At 44.7% G+C, this 18630-nt stretch overlaps 1 long non-coding RNA gene across 5 annotated transcripts in view; it reads right to left on the bottom strand.

Annotated features, from left to right (window-relative positions):
• The window catches only part of LOC141578014 (uncharacterized), a 56758-nt gene extending 52787 nt beyond the window's left edge, over positions 1–3971 (bottom strand). For all 5 annotated transcript variants that reach the window (XR_012507871.1, XR_012507873.1, XR_012507868.1 and 2 more), the window contains exon 1: positions 3781–3971. This is a non-coding gene — a long non-coding RNA (uncharacterized LOC141578014). The remainder of the gene's footprint in view (positions 1–3780) is intronic.
• Positions 3972–18630: the final 14659 nt, after the last annotated feature.

Here is an 18630-nt window from a genome sequence, read left to right as displayed (position 1 = left end):
ACAGACCCAGCACTCACCTAGGTGTTTGAGGTCACATTCAATTTCCCCTGTTCCCTCCCTCCAGCCCTGGCCTGGATTATTAGTCCTGTCATTTCCGTCGCTAAGCCCATCTCAAGACTGGTTCTGCAGGGACGACGGCCGGATCCCCACAAGCTCACAGCAAGGTGCACTGAGTCACAGTCCTCCGAAGGGTGCTCCCTGGAGGGGGAGGCATCTCCTGCCACCGGTCACCTCAGAAGGCACTGGATTCTCACAAAGGAGGCCCTGGAGAAGGGACTCAAAGTTCTCCCGTGATCTGAGCTTTGAAGGTCCCGAGGTCTGTTGGAGCTCCTATTAGCAGACACACTTGCCACTGAGCAGATGAGGATGGAGAAGCCCAAGCAAGGCTGTCTTCACTCCGACCCCTGGGCGCTCGTGAGCCACGGGAAAGACCTGTGTCCAGGGCACAGCCCACCAATCACAGATCCCAGCCTGCATTTGCCAACCCGGACAGCCTAGACTCCTTCTACTTGCGAGACTTACTTCTGTTCTGTTCCCCCCGAGAATGTGATGGACTCTTTCAGAATGTCTGGCCTGTATCAAGCGAGACCAAGTCAGTGAAGGATGAAGTGTCCACATTTGGACTAGAGCATGAAAGAAGAAACAAGGCCTCATGATCAGCATGATGGTGGTGGCCAAACCCTTCCCCTGGGTGAGATGAACAAGGGTAGGGGTGAGAATCCAAGGTCTTAGATTGGCCAAAACATCTTCCTTCATGGCTGACTTGGGGTTGGAGACTCACTACCGCAAACTAACGACACGGCCGTCAGTGGGGGACGTCAGCTGCAACAAACATGGAGTCAGCTCTTTAATGCCAACATGGGTTAAAAGTAGAGGCAGGTGCAGGGAGGCCTGCACGGCTGCTGAGGCAAACCACAGACCCGGCTCTGAATGCCCACTGGCTGGAGCAGAGAGGAAGCTACGGTCCCTTTAATAGTCCCTGTGTCCACCAGATCCATGTGAGCCAGCTACTTAGAAGAAGGCCATGTTGTCCTGGTACTAAGAAAAACCAGCCTAGTAAAGGGAACAAAAGAGTGGCATGGATTTTAGACCCACTTCTGCCCCTTTATGAAGGAAAAATAAAGTAAATGGCACGGGGAAGTTGAATGCAAAAAAAAAAAAATAACCAAATGGTGACTGATTCCTCCAACAATGTCCCCTGCAGCTGCTCACCCCCGAGCCTGCCGCTTCCTCACCAGTGACTGCCGGTCAGGAAGCGCCGTCACGCACGTCACACAGAGACAGCCAGGAACCGCGTGCTGAGCACGTTTGTGTAAAAGCAGGAATCGAGCAAGATGCTGCAGACTTTGACTTGACAAGATTAAATACACCATGAAAAGAAACCCTCAACAGCCGCCTAAATCAATTCGCATCTCACTTCTTCAAAACAATCAAACTAATTGAATAAGGGTGCATTTGTCACCAAATATAAGTAGGACCAAACAGGTTCCTCAAAGCAAAGATTTTCACAGGTATCAAACACCAGTGGGTGATGTGCTAACAAAGCAATATTCCAAAAAATTAGAAAATAACAAGATGACTAGGATAATGCATGGATCAAGGCAGCTGAAATGTTTCTGCTCCTTAAAGCAATGGAGACAGCACGGAGGGCGATCTAGCTATTTCCAATGCAGGATATGCACAGCCACCTTTTCAGACGCAACTGCACGGTACAAGAGAAAAAGGAATAAAGAAAAAGGAAAAGAGGAACAAGCGAAAATTAGAAACACACAAGAACAAGAATGACTTTGACAGCAAGTACAAGAATTTACGTGAGTCTGTGAGGCCAGGAACGCGGGGATGGTGAGACCCACCCTCACCTCCTGCTCCAGGGAAGGCAGGGGCCTGAGGGGAGCGACGCTGCTTGGGGATCCCAACGTCGTCAGTGCCCCTAACCAAAACTCCACCTACATGCATCTAGGCAGCTTTTAAGCCACAAAATGTGGTCGCATTACAGGCTGGAAAGTTTTACTCACTCCCAACGAGAGTAGCAGGAGAGAATTAGTCTCTGCTCCTGCACCAAAGCATTGTTTTAAAAATTAATGACTGTGGAATAATAAAAGCAACAATGGAGTAAAAGTGACTGGAGGAGAACGTGCTTGACCCGAGCTCACTGGCCGCGTTATCTCACTGACGTTCAGATGCTGGCTAAGCCCTTATGGTACCAAAACAGACAGATCCACCAGGAGGGAGTTTAATTGGCTGCTGTATTTTGATGCCGAGAGCCATGCCTGGTACACGAGGTTCTGGGTAAACAATGGTGACAGTGTCAACACTATGGGCTAAGCACACATCCAGCTACTCCGCCAAATCCCAAGGGCAGAGTTCAAAAGGCAAAAACAAGCTGGCATTCTCTGGTGGGTCTGGAGACTCAGAACCAAACAGTTGCTGAGCAAAAATGTCACCAGTGCCTCCTATGACAAAGAGGAGGCACTAGCCATGGGGCTTGGGCAGGACTCCAGGCTTCCACTGCTCACCCACCAGTCTGTCCAGGGAGAGAACATGGTCCCTGCTTACGTTGCACTGATGCAGCTACCTTGACTAAAGCCTGGGGGCTCAGCAGGAGGTGACATTTGAGGTGAACGGAGCCAGCCTCGGTGTAGCCCTATGCTGGCAGCTGTGCCCATAGCAGTGCCCAAGCACCTAAACCTGCCACCTCATCCCCAAGGAGCAGAAGGGGGTGTGGGCGTGTAGATCACAGGGCCCTGCAAGGACAAATACAGATCATGGCCACTACATGTCTCACCCCTTACTAAAGTCATAGAGGTATGTCCGGGAGGAACAGAAAATTCATCCAGAGCCCGCCAGGCACCACACGCAAGTGGGACTCGGGCCCCGTGTGCCTCTCACTCACAGGGCTGGTCTGGACTTTCTTTTTATCAATTCTCTGGCATTTTCTCCTCCAACTTACCAACAACCAGAAAGTAGGATTTGATCTTAGGTAAGTTCATGAATCACAGAGCACTGCCTCCACAGCGGGCCCGGCAGCACGTGCCAGGTCCTCCGACCGTCACCTGTGGTACCGCCATGAGTGCCCTCCAGACTCAAGGCCCGAGGCCGTTGGCCGTGGGGGCACAGCTTCCCTCAATCTCCCCAGCAAAGGGGAACGACTTCTGGGCAAAGGCATCTCACCTCTTCTGACCGAGGGAAAGCATGATAGATACACGGGGAAACAGAGCAGAAGGTGGGGGGTAGTAAGCCCAGGAGAGCTCGTCTGCACTTCCAAGGCAAAAGTGGGGCCGTTGACTTAATCACAGGGACAAAGTGAGGATGAATCTTTCCCTGCTTTGTCTCATACTCCGTGATACGCCTTTCCCTGCATAAGGAGTTCATCCGGAATTCCCTGGAGGTGTTTCTGATGTCCTAACTTGGCATGATGGCTGTCGGGGAGGAAGAGAGGGCCTGAACCCAGCAGGTGCTGGGCCTGGGAGGCAGGAGACACCGGCTCCAGACCCAGCACAACCAGTGACTCGTTCGGCCTCTCGGGATTCAGCATCTCATCTATAAGCAAAGGGATGAGAATGTCCCAGGACAGGCTGCCTAACAAAATTGAAATGAGAGCCATTTAAAGAAAGCTTCAGTTGCCACATTTAAAACGGTAAACAAAGAACCAATCAAACAAACAAAAAACAGATACTAGAAACTGATTTTAAGAACAGATCTTACTTAATCTGCTGTATGTAAAATAGTATCATTTTGACATGTAATCAATATATGAAAGTAACAAGATAGTTTACATACTTTTTACTAGACAAGTCTCAGCGTCTGATGTGCATTTGACCTACAGCACATCTCAGCTCAGACCAGCCTCTTCCCCAGCGCTCATAGCATCAGTGGCTGTGGCTACTCTATTGGACAGCAACTCCAGGGGTCCCACCAGGGGTCCTGGCTGAAAAGCTGGAGGAAGTCTCCACACTGACCCTAAAAGGATCTCTCTGAAACAAAGGCAGATTCACTTTTAAATGTCTGTAAACCGTCGGGCTGCACCTCCCTCCGCCCTTGGGTACAAGACAGCCCTCTTCCTTGCTGATCCCTTCCTGGATGTAGGGAAGGAACCCGGCACACAGCCAGGGTGGCCGGGCCTCCAGGTAGACTTACCTGCTGTCTGTGTCCAGTCCCATGAAGTCCTCCTTCTCAAACAAGGTGCAGAGGAGGGGGATCCTTTCCCCAGACTTGTTGGGGTCCCATCCAGCCACTTGGACTTGAGCAAGATGAAGAGTGACTCAGTGAAGTCCTTGATCCTCTTCTCCACCACCCTGCAGTCCTCGTAGTTTGAAGTCCACGTCGGTGCGCAGCTGCTCGGCTACCTCCCCATGCAGCACAAAGACAAAGAGCTGAGAGTCATTAAGCGAGGTGCCATACAGCTCCTCTGCACATGGAGCTTCTCGAAGGCCTTGGCCGAGAGGCAGTCGGTAATGGTGACAAGGCCCATGACCGTGCGGTGGGTCTGGAAGTCACTCCACGCATTCTCGAACGCATAGTGGTGCCTGTAGTGGATACAGAGTGCCCACTGGGAGCCGCACGGTCTGATCTGGCTCACCAAGGAGATTCGTTTATAGATGCAAAAGAAATTGTCGTCTGAAATGATCCCCACGGGTTGGAAGACCACGGGGAGAGTCTCGTATTCCTCAGCACACTGCACGTAGTCAGGGATGCTCATGTTGCAGGCCCTGCAGAGAGGGGAGAGGAGATCGAGGTAAATACTGTGCTGTGGGCTGCGGGCGCCTCTGGGTTGCGGTGACCTGGTGTGTACCAGCCAGAAGGAAAGGGAAGCACAAGCAAAGCCGGGGGTACAGTTTGTCCTCAGAGTCTGTACATGGATACCGTAGCTCGAATCACATTACCCAGCTTTTGGTCTAGGCTTCCTGCCCCTGCACAGAAGGGTCATCTCTTGTTTACTGTTTCCAAGCACCTAGCAAGACCCTGATGCAAAGTCAGTGCTCAACACTGCTGAATAAAGAAATGAACAAAGGAACTGCTTTCCCCAACCCCCTTCAGCAGATTATAAAGAAAAGAACCGCAGTAGGATCAAAAGATCTGGATTTCAACACCAATTTATTTGAACTCCTAAACTGCAGAATAATGGATAAGAAAACTTGCCTTGTGGAGGAGGGTACAGTTCAGTGGTAGAGCACATACATAACATGTACGAGGTCCTGGGTTCAATCCCCTGTACCTCATTTTAAAAAATGAAACAAATGAATAAACCTAATTACCCTTCTCAAAAAATATTTTTTAATTCAAAATTCAAAAAACACCTTGCAATTGACACAACATTGTAAACGACTATACTTCAATTTAAAAAAAATCCCTGCCTTACAAGAATATATCTGGATTACGGAAGTTTGCAAATGTAAAATGCCTAGGGTACCACCTGCATAAAGAGGGGGGACTGTACAAATTTACTATCCCTCCTTTATGAGCTATATTTCCTTTGAGGGGTGTTATAAACTCTCAGAGCTAATTTTCTCAGATTAAAAAAACAAAACAATACTTGATTCTCAGTACTGCTGAAGAATCAGATAAGCCTGTGAAAGCATCTGACCCACAGAGTTTACTCAATAAATGTTCAATGAATGAATAAACAAGCAAAGTGAATGCTGCTCCCTGCCACAGACCATCATAATGGTACTTCCTGGAAATCCCAAGCCCACGTTACACCCGACTACACACTAAACATGTGGGTGACCTGGGCAGGCCTGTGTGCTTCTCTAAGCCCCAGTTTAATCATAGATAGAAATGAGGGCAATAACACAAACCTGAAAGGGTTAGTAAGTCAGTAATGAATTGTACCCCAACTTTGCAAGATGGAACCATTAAGGAAAATTGGGCAAAGTGTCCATAGGTCCTCCGCATATTATCTCCTACAAGTACAGGGGAACCTACATTACATCTCAAAATAAAAAGTCTAATATTTTAAAGAGGCTATTGAGGTTAAATGAGCTCATTGTCTCAAATAAGGAACACACAGTACAAGTACGACAATGCCTAGCCCATGAGATACACTCAGTTAACATTCCCACTGAACCCACTAATCCCTCCAACTTCAGAGCACGAGGATGGGTCCTCGTGGCCAAAGGCCACTACACCTGAAGCTAACAAAGCTAATGGTCCCCACTTCCAAGAGCCCCTGTCACCACCCTTGTTCTAATTTTCTATTTGTAATATTTTTTTATTTAATAGAAACCCCCAATTGCATAGCCTTCAGGTCACCAAAACCTGACCACAGAGATCATGATGGCAGCCCTCCTTCATGAAACAATAAAATGAAAAGCCATTTCCACAATACCTCTGTGTAAATCTACTAGGGAACTTCATCCTGGACTGAGGAAGAGGACTGGGGAGGAGGGGGCAATCTGGGGCACAGAGAACTATCGGCCACCTGCCCCACGATGGACTTTAGACTCAACCCTCGCCCTCCAGGTAATTCAAAATACACACCGACAGAGTGCTATGGACAAGATTTTTTCTTAAAGAAATCCCTGACTCCCTAGCAGGTCTTGTTTCTACCGAGACACAGATGGCTTATGTGTATAATGTTTCACAAAAGCCTTAAAATATTATCACCCCAACTTGACACATTAAGAAACTGAGGTAGAGAAGTTTATCATATTGTACAAGATTAGAGGCCACGTCAGACACCGTATTTAAACCCAAGTCCCTGTTCCAGTGCTCACACTAGAAAGTGTGACACGCTGCCCCTTTCCTGCCCTCTCCCTGCAATAAATTTCTGAAGAGTCTTTTCTGTGCCACCTGGAATCACAATAACTTCAATTTTCCACAAAGAGCTATGTCACTCCCTGGAGGACATATCAAAATCTAAAGGGTTCGGATGGGAGGAGAGATTTGCATTTTCTGTTTCTCAAAGGAAACATGGCTTTAAAAGAAACTGAAAAGCACTTATCTAGTCTAAGCCCTCATTGTGCAGAGAAAGAAACGGAAGTTCAGAAGAGATGAGGAAAGGGCCTTATTAACAATTATTGCTTCAGCGCAGCATCAAGCCAGCCCTGGGCACTGCTGGGGGAGGATCTGGGAGACCCAGGAGAATGAGTGTTAGAAAAAGGAAAGAGAAGAAGCATACAAGGCCCTGTCTCTACACCACCATAACATGAAGTTCCACCAAATTACCCAGTATGGGTGCAGCCAATATTAATGTGGGCTAAACAGGTTATAGAAACCTGGAAGTCTCAACCATTGTGCAAATTCCAACACTTACTCTGCTTTTTTCCCAGTTCAAGCATCAACTCAGTGGGCACTCTGTTCCAGGAACTACACGAGGCCTGGAGTTCTCCCAAGCACAAATCTCTATTATCATGTGTGCAAACCACATAAAGCCCCACCAGAAGAAAAGTGCCCACAGATAAGATGGAATTACTGAAGCTGAAAGCAGTCAACCAGCGTATGTTACTAGGAAAAACGATGCTGCTAGAAATGGACTCATGGGCATAGAAAGCCAACTGTGGTTAGCAGGCAGGAAAGGGGGGATTAACAGATACACATTAATAAATATAAAATAAATGACAAGGACCTACTATATAGCACAGGGAACTATATTCAATTTCTTGTAATGAGTTGTGCTAAAAACAATCTAAAACAAATGTATATACATATGCATATGTTTATAACTGAATCTCTGCTGTACACCTGAAACTAACATTGTAAATTGACTACACTTCAATAAAAATAATTTTAAAAAATAAGTATAAATAAAATCAACGCCATTAAGATAAAATTAAAGAACACTCTTATCCCCTTAGCTGTAGGTGGTGGAGAATTCTGGTTACAAGCACCAAGTCCACTGGATCACTCCAGCACTGACTGTCACTCTTTCTGACCATCAGACAGTCACTTGGCTTCACTGAGGTTACTTTTCTCTTCTGTAAAAGGCTACAGTGGCAACTAATGATGTATAGAATCTCATCATTCACAAGCCCAACAATTAGTGAGGACTTCCCATGGGCCAGGATTTGGAGAGATGAAAAGATAGGGTCCCAGATATATTCATAGGTAGAAGAAGTTTATGCCATAAAGACACTTATTCTTCCTGTTTTGATAGACAGATTCAATGCAATTCTGATTAGAATTCCTACCAGGCTTTTCATGGAATGTAACAAGTTAATTTATGGTCAGGAACAGCCAAGAAACTTCTTTAGAACCACCACTGGGGAGGGGTGGATAGGTCATTCATTTCCACTGTTCTTTCTGAAGTGATGAAAACGTTCTGGAATAATAATGGTTGCACCACTGTGAATATGCTAAAAGCTGCTGAATTGTACCATTTAAATGGGTGGACTTCATGGTGTGTGAACAATATCACAATAAAGCTGTTATATGAAAAAATATTCCTTGACAATTATTTTTCCCTATATACAACTAGTCTACCCCACAATTTAATAAAAACAAAAAACCAAAACAAACTAAACTGTGCCAGGAGCTTTTTAGGACTGCAATGTCCGTGGGTCTCCAACGCCTCTGGTGGTGCTGTTCCTGTTAACACACACTAGCTGGGCTGGGCTAGTTAGGGACTGTAACTATGTTTTTAAAATCGACTGTCACACGTTTCACCCTGGGAAAGGGAAGGAAGGAGCATGACACAGCCTCATGCCTTCAGCTCATTTTTAACTGAACCAAGCCCTGCTTTCAACACTGTAATTCCTGGCACTATAAAAACACGTGACATCAACAAGCACCGCCATCATAACACCTGAAATTGTTCAAGGTACTTACCTGGGGCAGAAACACTGAGGGGGGAGACGGAAAATCCCTCAGCACTGGCGCTCCCTTTTCCAGACTCCACCAGGAGAAACTGGGCTTTACAGCCGGAGGCTCTAAGCCCGGGGTGCAGGGCGCATGCCGCTGAGCTTGTCCTCAGGGAGCTGGAAAGGGAGAGGAGGGCAGCCCCGTGGTCACAGGGCAGGGAAAGCGTGGGGGGGCGCGGGCTGCAGCCCTGCTCGGAGGCCAGCCCGAGCCCCAGCCGCCCGCCCCCCAGATCGGGTCCGCAGAACCCGCCCACCCGGGACACAGCCCTCACAGGGGCAGGGACAAGCCGGCGGCCAAGGAGAGGAAGCCCAGGAGGATAGGACTCGTGGGCGGGAGAGGGGAAGGTGTCGCCAGCCGCGGACTGAGGGGAGCCTGGCTGGGGCGAGAAGCGGCAGGTGCACACCTGGCCCTGGACAGCTGTGGCCGGGGCGCCGGGGTAGGTGGCGCGAGCAGAGGGGTCTGGCCCGAGCAATTCAGCTGAACACACGCAGACTCGCTCCCTCGCGGGCTTTGACACGAGGACCGCCCTCCCGCAGCCGCCTGAGCCCTTTCCCGGGAGCCCCCACCTTGCATTTCCACAGCCAGAGGCCCCGGCCTCGGGCAGGAGCCAAAGGCCTACCGAGCGACAGAGCTGAGAAGACTTTGTGGCCGATTCCCAGCTCGGAGCTGGAGCTTTCAACCCGCGGTCCAGCTGGCACCGACTGCGCATGCGCAGGAAGGCCAGAGATCCTCTAGGTTCTGTGATAGAGGCTGGGGCATCGATGGAGGGTGAAGATGGGGGAGGAGGAGAGGAGGGGAAAAGTGGAGGGAGACAGATGGACAGGAGGAGCAGAGAGTAGGTAGGGATCTGGAGAGGGGAGGGGAGTAGCGGAGATGTAAAGAAAAAGCTTTACTTCTGGGGCACCCCGAAGGAGGCGGCAGTCCTGCCTCTGTACCATTCTGTAACCCTTCAAGGCCCGCAGCTCAAGTTTTACCTCCCTGGTCCAGCCCTCCAGCCGATGCCTCTGCAGAACCCCTACGGGGATCACACCCGTTGTCCCCACGCGGAGCTGGGTTTCCTTTAGCTCTGGGAACCAAGCACCCGCAGGTGTTGTCTCTCAGAACTACCTTGGGAAGTGTACATATTCCCCTTTTACAGGCTGGGAAACAGGCAGGCACGATCTCTGCCTTAGCTCCACTGTCCCAGGTGTTGGCCTTGCGGGGAGCGGGAGGTACACGATCAGAGCCCCAGACAGAGCAGACTGCCTGATTTTTGGTGCATAGTCCCATCCCTCCTGGGTAAAACACACCTAACCCAAGTGTAACCATCAAGGGCTCACAGTAGGTTCCTGGGTGTGGGAGAGCTGTCCTCAGTTCCAGTGCCCAGCTTGCTAGGTAGACAGGAGAGTTACCGAGTGCAAATTCATTCTCCTCAGTGCAGGACAGGCCAATAAGTTGGAAGACCCGCTGCTGGGGCATGGAAAAGCAAGTTTCTGTAGAACTAGATGGCAAACTAATGTCCTGGAAAACCATCTCCCCAAGTCAGAATTCAGGCTCGTTTCCTACGTGCTTGGTTGTTGCAAACTTCTTGGTGTAGGAATTCCTTGTTGTTAGAATCCTTTGTTCTTGCCGCTATCTGCCTGGGTCAAATCTCTGTAAACCTCCAACAAAACAAAAGTTATTTTCTATTCTGTAACTTGTTATCATTTTATGAAAGGAAAAGTGTTAAATATCCTTAAAGGTCAGAGCCTTCAGAATAGGCTCTTCTGTATATTTCAGGCTCTAGGCAACACTGTTTTACAAGCAAGATGAAGCCTAGGAGAAAGAGCATACGGTTAAAGTCAAATGAAAAAATCTAATATGCAGTCAGATTTGTTCTGTTCCATTACCCGGGCAGAAGCCACTTGAGGATTTAAATCCCTTTAAGTTAAAAATAACTAAAACTTTAAAGGAATTTACATGCATAGGTGGGAATGTTCATAGCATATCTGGAAAAGCACCCAAAGGATAGTAAACAGTGGCATCTCCAGGGACGGCTGGAAGAACAGAGGATGAGGGAAAACTTCTTTCACTTGTGTATTTTTGTGCTGTTTGAATTGTTTTTAACCATATGCATGTGTTTCTTTTTCAGTTTAAAAAAAGTGTAATGGAGCAAAGTAGTAACAAGTTCAGCAAATACAGCAGCCATGGAATCACTGAGCCATCACTTTTGATTTCAGCCAGGAAGCATTTATTGACTCTCTCCTATGTGCCCAGTGCTGTTTTAAAACTTCTTTTATTATTATTAATTTTATTATTATTATTATTGTTGTTGTTGTTATTTATTAATATTATTATTATTATTATTATTATTATTATTATTATTATTATTATTATTATTATTATTATTATTATTATTTTATAAAATAGTAACATGCTATCCCTCATCCCTGCCCATGGCTGGTGGAAAACCAACTGAGTTTTTATTGAGTTGTTTTCCAAGGAGTAGAGATGAGTTATAAACTGAACACATCTTCAGGGCAAAACAGGTGGAGTGGTTTTACAGCATGCCAGACAGCTATGAAGGGTTTTCAATAGAGGCACCCAGACGCTGAGAGAGAAATCCTCCAGGACCCTACAAAAAGCTGCCCAAACTTCCTTCTCCATGGCACTACTGAAATAGGAAAAACAAATCTGACTCCATATTAGATCTGTTCTTTTGACTTTAAGAAAGTCAAGTTAATAAGCTCCGGTCTTTTCATGGGTTGTGATGTCACAGAGGAGATGGACAGGTTAACAAGGGACGACTCTGCAGTGATCACGGAGCCGGGGAGCGGGATGGGCGGCAAGATGTATGACGCAGCCGCAGCTGTGCCCATGCTTCTAGGCAGGAACCCAAAGTCACCTCGACAAGGTGTCAAACGCGTGTGTCCACGTCCTCATCACCTGACATGTATTAACGAGAAATGGAAACCCATAAAATGCCAATAACCTTGGTGGATACACCGTCCAAATTGCAAAGTCACAGTTTGACAACTGGCCATCTCGGTTCCCTGGGATTCATTCTTGGAGAACCTTAAAAACCACTCCTCTGTCCTCAAGAAGTGCTTTCTTCTTGTCCGATATTTGGCTCAGGGATACAGCACGTTCAAGTGAACTTCAATGTCTGCACAGATTTGACTGTCTTTCTCCAGGTTCACTTGTCCATTCTAAAGAGGCCTGAGCTAAGTCCATCCTCCGTAAGATCTATTCCCTCCAGTGACTACTCATTGAGCCTGCAATTAAAAGCCAACTGAACAAGACTGTCTGTCCTCAGCTAAAAAGTTCACCCACCCTTCACTGCTTTCTTAATCTCCTCTCCTGGCTAATTGCAACAGACTAACACCTCCCTCTACCAAGCTCCCCGACTATGTCAGTTTGTCTCCCCAAAGAGAAAGTAAGGTCCATAAAATAGGAGACAACTCCATAGTTGTTGCCGACGAAATGAATCAGAGAGCTGCTGTGGTGCAAAATGTCTCCCGAGATTCGGGTTCCTTTATTTTTTATACCATCTACACAAAGGAGTAACTCTTGCCAATCACAGAGAGTAAACATTTTTTAGGTTGACACATGTGCACTACATCTAAGGCTTCCTTATCTTAATTACACTCAGACTCTCCTGTTCCCAGGCCTGTTCCTTTTGAGGAACTACTAAACATTCTTGTCTGCAAGCAATGTTTCCCCTGGGAACGGGCAGAGTCCCTTGGCAGGAATTTCTGTTTGCAGACAAGTCCGGCCACTTCTGTGAAATGTCCTGCGTGCAGGCACATCCACAGCTTCTATGCTAAGTTTCCTTCACATAGTTACCTCTGAATTCCTAGCATATAGTAATGTCAATAAATAGAAATATGATTGTGGCTTCTTTCCTTTAAAAAATTTCTGGTTATTTAAATGACCTTTGGAAGAGATGTGTTTGTGGTCCAGTATCTTGATCCACAATACTCTGGAGGCCTTTTTCGGAATGGCTGTTCACTGATCCACTCAAAACACAACTTCTCATTCCAGGAATAGCTGTGCTTTTCTGCCAGGAGTTTGTGGTCACTCTCATGCCAGAACAGCTTTAAACTATATCCTTACTTTGGATTTGTTATTTTTCCACTCTTCCAAAAATATTGACATTCCTTACTTTCTTGCCTTGAGGATTTTTTTCCCTAGTTCAACCTTTAGTAAACCAGGCTTCTCGGGATGGGCTTGGCCTTACATATGATCAGCCATCCAACTCCCAGTGTGAGAGGACTTGGGCTCACCTCCTGCCCTCCTGTCAGGGCAACTAAAACTCAGTTCAGGAGCCAACAGGCACCCCAGGGCTTTTAAGGCTCGCTTATCTCCCAGAATCCCTGCTTTCTGGTTTGTCTTGGCTTCTGAGGATTTCCCCTCACTTTCTTGACAATTAGCTGTGTAGCTTGAAAGATGAGGAAGGAAGGTCTTATTTCTTAATCAGCATTTCAAGGAACTTGTGTAATGAAGGTTTTCACGAGATTCTAGAACACTCCATTGCCAAGACAGAAAACACACTAGATATTTTCTAAATTTAGGTATCATGTGCATTTTTCTTTGTTTTTGTTTTCTTAACTGCTAACAGACATTTTTTAATTAAAAAAAATAACGCCCCAAATAGGATAGAACATTGAAGGGGCATACAAAATTAAAGGACAAAGACAGAAAAATGATAAATACTGTATAAAATTAATATAATACATACACTATGGATTAGATCAGCAATTCTCAGTAACAGCTAATTGAAACATGATCATGAGGTAAAACGTCTCTCCTGTCAGGAGATGGCCAACAGAAAATAGAATTAATACAACAAACTAAAATTCTAAGTCTGGCGAGGTACAGAAGGCTACCAGCTAAATGTGTCTTCTTCTGGAAAAGAGGGAGGCTCACCAGCTCTTTACTGTGGAGCCTGAACCCAAGTGAGGGTGGTAAAGTGAGCTCTGTAAGTACCCAATTAACAAAGTGAGTGATGAATAAAAAGACGTGAGCTTTGATGACAGAGATGATACTACTATTCACTTGTCCTGTAAAGTATGCCTTCACGTTCAGTGATAAAACCTCGGCATCCTCAGGGATTGAGATTATAGGAAAATGCACAGCCCGGGCCCAGACCTCCTCTTTGAGCTCGTGACATTGCACTTAGATGTCTCAAGGGCACCTCAAACTCCACCTGCAAAGAGCTGACTTCACGGTTCTCCTCCAATAGCAGTCCTGCCCAGGGCCCCTGGTCGGGGGACAAGGTCTCCCTCCCTACCCCAGCTCAGGCCCATCACTCACAGATGTGACTAGACCCCTCGTTCAGGGCCCAGATTTCCTCAGTCATGGAGTCCCACCACCCACACCTGTCCTACCAGGTACTCAATGGCACTCACTCAGCACTGTCTTTGTGCTGGGGACCACGCTGCACACTGCGCACACGTAATCTCACTGGATTGCCACAGCAGTCTTGGGAAGTCGGTACATCACTGCTTTAATTGATTAGATAAATTGTTTCACTTCCTTGAGTGCATCATCCAAAGTGCCACGGCTACTGAGCCACAAACCTGGGACTGAAAACCACTTGAAAACTGAACACTGCTACACCTCGCAGCCACCCTACTCTGATTCGTCACATCACTTTCTGCCGAGCCTACTGAATGTTTGCAATCATTCTACAAACACAAATGTGATCTAAGAGAGCACCCCACTCCCCTACTTAAAATCTGTCAATGATGGTCCACTGCTCTTCAGAGAAAGCCTCACCAGGCCTGAGCACAGCCCAACGGCCCGGCATCCTCGTTCCCTGCGCGGCCACGCCGCCTCACCCACCATGCAGCACAGTGCCGTGTCCAGGACTGGGATGCTGACTCCGTACCACACGGGGCTCGTCTCACTCGAACAATGATCACCCTCTTCAGTGGTCACCTTCTTCAATGCTGACTCTCAGAAAAATATTTTCTGAGGATGAATCAATATCTTTATTTCTTACAACTTCCAGTCATTGATAATGAGCTCCCCCAAAAAGAGAGAAGACTTAATCCTCAGTCTCCTTATCTGTAAAGTGGGAATAACAAGGAAATATGTACGGTTTTCAGAGAAATAAAATTCATGTGAGTCTGAGGGACAATTCCCAACATTCAGTAAGCACTCAATATGGGCTTACTTAGTATTAATAAGAATATGTTGCATTCCAGCAACCTTAAATCAATGTTTTAAGGCTTTGTCCAACAGACTAATGACAAATAGTTGGACGAACCCCTTTGAGCAGATCAGCACATGTGTATTGGGAGAGGTAAGCACTGCCTCCAGTTACAGCTCAAACTCTTACATGTTGTTTGAGCATTTAGTTGTTGTTATTGAATAAAGACAGGTGTTCTTTAGTCAAAGCTCCTGAAACATAAATCTTCAAAGATAGATACAAATTAGGTTTCAAGTACAACGTTCTCACTAGAAATTACTTGAAAATGATAGTCTTAGCTCCTCTGTACATCAAAAGGGCATGTTCTTAATGTATCTGACTATATACACTGAAAGGATTGTTTAAAAGAAATTAAGATGAAGCCATCCTACATAAGCTCTCAGTATCATCTGCACAGAGCCCCACCCAAGGGTCTCATTTCTCACTTCCACATAGGTGTTCAGGTAGCTTAACCTGGGTCTTGGTATCTTATAACACAGGGGAGGGAAGAGTTGTGGATAGATTTATGTAGCAAATATAAACCTAGTGTATTTGATGTGTAGGAATCCTAGAAATAAACAAATTGATATATAGTCCCACCCTTAAGAAGCTCAGCCTTTCCATTTACAACAGCATTAAAAATAAAATGGGAGATACATTTAACAAAAATTTACAAGATTTGTACATTAAACAATTTGAAGTATCACTGAAAAAGTTTTAGAAGATCAACATATACGGAAGACATCCCATGTTCATGGAATAGTAGACAATATTGTTAAAAATGTTAAGACTCCCCAAAGTGATCTACAAATTCAGTGGAATCGCTATCAAAATTCCAGCTGACTTCTTTTCAAAAATTGAAAAACTGATCCCAAAATTCATATGGAAGTGCAAGGGACCCAGGTCAGCCAAAACAATCTTGAAAAAGAAGAGCAAAGTTGGAGGGCTCACTTTAATGGTTACTACAAATCTATAGTACTCAAGTCATTATGGTACTGTCATAAGTTTGGATACATAAATCTATGAGACACAGTAAAAATTCCAGGGGGGAATCTTACATTTACAGTCAGTTTTCAACAAGGGTGCCAACAACACTCCATTGAAAGAATAGTCTATTCAACAAATGGTGCAGGGAAAGCTGGGTATCTGCAGGCAAAAGAATGAATTTAGAATCTGAAACCCCCTATTGTATATAACAAATAAAAATTAATTGAAAATGGATCACAGACAGAAACATAAAATCTAAACCTATAAACTTTCTAAAAGAAGACATAGTATAAATCTTTGTGGTCCTAGCATAGGTTATGGTTTCCTAGATACAATAACAAGAGCAGAAGTGATAAAAAAAAAAAAACCAGATAAACTGGACTTCATCAAAATTAAAACCAATTGTTACAAAAGAAATCATCAAGAACGTGAAATGAAAGGGGAAGGAGGTAGCTCAAGTGATAGAGTGCATGCCTGGCAATAAATAAATAAATTAAGAAAATAAATGAATAAATCTAATTACCTCCCCTATAAAGAAATTGTCTTAATGTTTAAAAAAAGTAAAGTGGAAAGACAATCTGCAGAATAGTAGAAAAAACTTGCAAAGCATATATCTAATAAGAGACTAATATCCAGGATATAAATCAAATGCTTACAACTGACCAATACAAAGAAAATCGACCCAATTTTTAAATTTACCAAGGAATTAAATAGATACACAAATGGCCAATAAGCATATGAAAAGATGCTCAGCATCACTAGTCAAATCAAAATTAAAATGAGATCTCATTTTACACCCACTAGGATGGTTATAATGAAAACACGGACAATAACAAGTGTCGGTCAGGAGGCAAAAGAATGGGAACCCTCACTATGCAGCCATTGGAAAGGGGCAATGGTGCAGCTTCTTTGGAAAAGCCTGGTGTTTTCTCAAAAGTTTAGTGTTATCATATGGCTCAGCAATTCTACTCCTACATATAGGGTCATCCCTCAGTATCCTCGGGGGATAGGTTTCAGGAACCCACCACCCTGGATTCCATAATCCAAGGATGTTCGAGTCCCTTTACAATCAGCCATCTGGATCCATGAAGTGGAAACTACAGATATGGCGGGCCAACTGCACAGCCAACAGAATGAAAACATATTCTCACAAAAATTTGCACATCAATATTCATAGCAGTATCATTCAGAGTAGCCAAAAGTTACAAACAATATCCATCCATCAATGAATAGGTAAAAAAATTATCAAGAATAGTCCCAAAAACTTTTTGTCATTGAATCTTTGACAAAGGAGGTGAGAACATACAATGGAGTAAAGACAGCCTCTTCAGAAAATGGTGTAGGGAAAACTGGACAGCTACATGTAAATAAATGAAGTTAGACTACTCCCTCACAGCACACACAAAAATAAATTCAAAATGGCTTAAAGACTTAAACATGTAGACAAGACACTACAAACCTCTTAGAAGAAAACGTAGGCAAAACATCTGACATGCATCTCAGCAATGTTCTCCTAGAGCAGTCTACTCAAGCAATAGAAATACAAGCAAAAATATACAAGTGGGGTTTAATTAAACTTACAAGCTTTTGCACAGCAAAGGAAACAGTAAGCAAAACAAAAAGACAACCTATGGAATGGGAGAAAATATTTACAATAAATGAGACTGTCAAGGGGTTAATTCCCAGAATATATAAACAGCTTTTACACTTCATAAGAAAGAAAAACAAACAACTCAATCCAAAAATGGGCAGAAGTGCTAAAGAAACTTTTCTCCAATGGAGACATACAAATGGCCAATAGGCACATGAAAAAATGCTCAATATCATTATCAGAGAAATGCAAATCAAAACTACAGTCAAGTATCACCTCACAGCAGTCAGAATAGCCATCATTCAGAAGTTCACAAACCATAAATGCTGGAGAGACTGTGGAGAAAATGGAACACTCCTACACTGTGCTGGGAATGCAGTTTGGTGGAGCCATTGTGGAAAACAGTATGGAGATTCACCAAAAGACAAAAAATTGACTTCCCCTATGACCCAGCAATCCCACTCCTGGGCATATATCCAGAAGTAACCCTAATTCAAAAAGACCCCTTCCCCCAAATGTTCACAGCAGCACTATTTACAATAGCCAATATATGGAAACAACCTAAATGTCCACTGACAGATGACTGGATAAGGAGGTTGCAGTATATTTATACCATAAACTACTACTCAGGCATAAAAAATAATAAAATAATGCCATTTGCAGTAACATGAATGGACCTGGAGAATGTCATTCTAAGAGAAGTAAGCCAGAAAGAGAAAGAAATATACCATATGAGATCGCTCACATGTGGGATCTAAAAAAAAATAAAACAACCAACAAACAAAAAGATAAACTTATCTACAGAACAGAACCACAGAGACATAGAAACCAAACTATGGTTACCAGAGGGGAGATGGTGTGGGAAGGGATAACTTGCGAGTTGAGGGTTTGCAGATACTGATTATGTATAGAATAAACAGCAAGTTTATACTGTATAGTACAGGGAAATATGTTTAATATCTTATAGTAACTTATGTTGAAAAAGAATATGAAAATGAATACATGTATATTCCTATATAACTGAAGTGTTGTGCTGTAAACAAGAAACTGATGCAACATTATAAACTGACTAGACTTCAATGAAACCATTTTTAAATAG

The sequence above is a fragment of the Camelus bactrianus genome, chromosome 6 (assembly GCF_048773025.1).
Source record: "Camelus bactrianus isolate YW-2024 breed Bactrian camel chromosome 6, ASM4877302v1, whole genome shotgun sequence".
In the NCBI taxonomy this organism is placed as follows: Eukaryota; Metazoa; Chordata; class Mammalia; order Artiodactyla; family Camelidae; genus Camelus; species Camelus bactrianus.
The sequence above is the reverse complement of the archived record's forward strand: the minus strand, read 5'-3'. Positions and strand labels throughout refer to the sequence as shown.